Source organism: Vombatus ursinus, unplaced genomic scaffold (genome assembly GCF_900497805.2).
Source record: "Vombatus ursinus unplaced genomic scaffold, bare-nosed wombat genome assembly UNPS02015089.1, whole genome shotgun sequence".
Taxonomy (NCBI): Eukaryota; Metazoa; Chordata; class Mammalia; order Diprotodontia; family Vombatidae; genus Vombatus; species Vombatus ursinus.
Genome location: NW_020954867.1, coordinates 125998 through 129550, shown reverse-complemented (window position 1 = coordinate 129550; position 3553 = coordinate 125998). Strand labels below are relative to the sequence as shown.

The window sequence follows — 3553 nt, the reverse complement described above, 5'->3', positions numbered from 1 at the left end:
TCCCTTCATATTCAACTCACCCTGTGCCCTCTGTCTATAACCATATATATACATATACATGTATTTATGTATATATACATATGTTTATGTATATACTTATGTATATATAATATATCTATGTATATACATATATGTGTGTATATATGTACACACATATATGTTTATACATATACATATATATGCATATATATAGTATATATGTATATATGTGTATATATCTATATCTATTTATCTATCTATCTATACATCCTCGAACTACCCTAATACTGCAAAACATCTCATGAGTTATAAATATCATCTTTCCATGTAGGAATGTAAACAGTTCAACTTTAATACGTCCCTCATGATTTCTCTTTCTTGTTTACCTTTTCATGCTTCTCTTTAGTCTTGATTTTGAAAGTCAAATTTTCTATTCAGCTCTTGTCTTTTGATCAAGAATGCTCGCAAGTCCTCTATTTTTTTGTTGGGTTGTTGATTCTTGGTTTTAATCCTAGCTCCTTTGACTTCTGGAATATCATATTCCAAGCCCTTTGATCCCTTAAGGCAGAAGATGCTAAATCTTTTGTTATCCTGATTATGTTTCCACAATACTTGAATTGTTTCTTTCTGACTGCTTGCAATATTTTCTTTTTGACCTGGGGACTCTAGAATTTGGTTATAATATTCCTAGGAGTTTTCCTTTGGGGATCTCCTTCAGGAGGTGATTGGTGGATTCTTTTAATTTCTATTTTACCCTCTGGTTCTAGAATATCAGGGAAGTTTTCCTTGACAATTTCTTGAAAGATGATGTCTAGGCTCTTTTTTTGTTCATGGTTCTATTTTCCAGGTCAGTTGTTTTTTCACTGAGAGATTTCACAGTGTCTTCTTCTTTTTTTTTTTTTTTCATTCTTTTGGTTTTGTTTTATAATTTCTTGATTTCTCATAGTGTCATTAGCTTCCATTTGCTCTATTCTAATTTTTAAGGTATAATTTTCTTCGTTGAGTTTTTGGACTTCCTTTTCCATTTGGCCAATTCTGCTTTTGAAGGTATTCTTCTCCTCATTGGATTTTTGGACATCTTTTACAATTTGGTCTAGTTTATTTATTTATTTATTTTTTGTAGTTTAGTTTTTATTTCATAATCATAAATTTAACTCTGTTGTCTAGCCAGACCTGTGAAAGGAAAAAGGAAATGAAATCCAGAGAATTGCAGCAAGTGAGAGCACAAGGATTACAGGGTATAAGAGCAGATGGGGTTGGGGGTGCTCTTTCGAGCTACAGAGGAATGGTTTACTGGTTAAGACAAAAAAACAAAACAAAAAACTTATGAGAGTTGTCCACAGTCAGCAATGGTGATTTTCTTGCTGATTTTGCCATCCCAAGAACCAAAACCTTCCATGGCTTCCACAATGTTCATGCTTTTTTTCACTTGGCCAAAGACCACATGCTTGCCATCCAACCAATCAGTCTTAGCAGTACAGATGAAAAACTGGGAGCCATTTGTGTTGGATCCAGCATTTGCCATGGACAAGATGCCAGGACCAGTATGGTTCAGAATGAAGTTCTCATCAGCAAACTTCTCCCCATAGATGGACTTGCCACCAGTGCCATTATGGTGTGTGAAGTCACCAACCTGGCTCATGAACCCAGGAATGATTCTGTGGAAACAGGATCCCTTGTAACCAAATCCCTTCTCTCCAATGCTCAGAGCATGGAAGTTTTCTGCTGTCTTTGGAACCTTGTCTGCAAAGAGCTCAAAAATAATCTGGCCCAGTGGCTTATTATTGACGATGATGTCGAAATACACATTGGGGTTGATCATGGCCACAGATGCCTGGGCTGGGCACGACGGCAGAGGCAGAGGTGGTGGAGATTGGTGTCCAGGGGACTAATAGAGATGAGGACTCCCAGTGGCAGCATCTGCAAAGCCTCTACTTTATTTTTAAGATATTATTTTCTTCAGTATTTTTTGGGGTCTCCTTTAACAAGCTGTTGACTTGTTTTTCATGATTTTCTTGCATCACTCTCTCGTTTCTCTTTTCAATTTTTCCTCTACCTCTCTTACTTGATTTTCAAAATCCTTTTTGAATTCTTCCATGGCCTGAGAGCAATTCATATTTTTCTTAAAGGCTTTGGATGTAGGAGCTTTGACTTTGCTGTCTTCTTCTGGTTGTATGTTTTGATCTTTGTCACCAAAGTAAGATTCTATAGTCTGAGATTTTGTGTTTTTTTTTTCCTGCTGCCTGCTCATGTTCCCAGCCAGTTACCTGACTTTTTAACTCTTTGTTAAGGAAGAGCTCTGCTTCCACTATGGAGGAAGAACTGTCCCAAGCTTCAGGGATTCTGTGCAGTTGTTTTCAGAGATGCTTCTAGGGACTTGTAAATTTTCAGTTCTTCCAAGGTGGTATGATCAAAGGAGAGGTGTTTATTAATTTACTGGCTTATGCTTTGATCTATGAGTGACCACAAGCAATTTTTTTTTGCCTTGGAACTATATGGAAGATTCCCTCTTTATCACTGCCACAAATCCCACCACATTAGTGCCTCCTCTTCTCCCCAGAACCATCACCCAGGACTGTGACCCAGATCCAAGCACAGACAAAGCACCAGCACCAGCACCAGCAAAGAGATCCCTGCAATCCCTCTCTGATCAGTTGTTTGATTCCCCCACCATCTGTGAGCTGAGAGGTCCAGAAGCAGCCACTGCTGCTGTGGCCTCTATCCTTGGGCTGCACCAGCACTGGGCCAGGGAATGAGCTTCTCTCTCACCACAGTCATACAGACCTTTCCCATCGACCTTCTAAGTTATCTTTGCCATTTGTGGGTTGGGAAGTCTGGAAACTACCACAACTACTTGTGATTCAGTCCCCTGAGGCCTGCCCCTTCTTTGCCTGCATGGCCCATGCTGAATTTTGCTTCTTTTCCAGCCCAGAGCAACAGACCTTTCCTTATCAACCATCCAGGTGGTCTTAGGTTGGAAATTTGTTTCACTCTATCTTTTTGTGTATTCTACTGCTCTAGCATTTGTTTAGAGTCATTTTTACAGGGATTTGCAGGGGTTTGGGGGAGAGCTCAAGCAAGTCACTGCTTTTACTCCACCATCTTGGCTCTACCCCCTATTCCTTATTGTTCATTTTGGAAGAGAACCTGTGATATGATATGATCAGTGATATCTTGACTTGCATGTGAACTGGATTTAAGTGAGGTAGAGTTGTGCAAAGTTTGGCAACCTTACTCACTCTTCCTGATTCATTAAAGTCCCACAGCAAGACAAAAGTCCAGATGATTATTAATGTCCCAGAATGCAGTGGATGACCTTGGCATCTCTGATGCCTGTCCAAGCTCTAAGTGCCCCAGATTACCTGATTCATTCCCCTTCATGGCTGTTGGAACAAATTGTTCTCATCTACCCAGACTGCCATTGGAAGTCTTTGCATGCTTGGGGTTCCCCCTGACTCACCAATGAGTTTGAGGTCTGTTGTTTACCCTCAACCTGATTTGGCCCATATTCTGAAATGATTTTATGTGGGGTTGGCCACTGACCTACTACAGCTTCTTGGAGTCAGAGATGAGA

General features: G+C 39.7%; 1 pseudogene; it reads right to left on the bottom strand.

Annotated features, from left to right (window-relative positions):
- Positions 1–1303: 1303 nt before the first annotated feature.
- On the bottom strand, positions 1304–1804 carry LOC114031166 (annotated as a pseudogene).
- Between the last annotated feature and the right edge of the window lie 1749 nt (positions 1805–3553).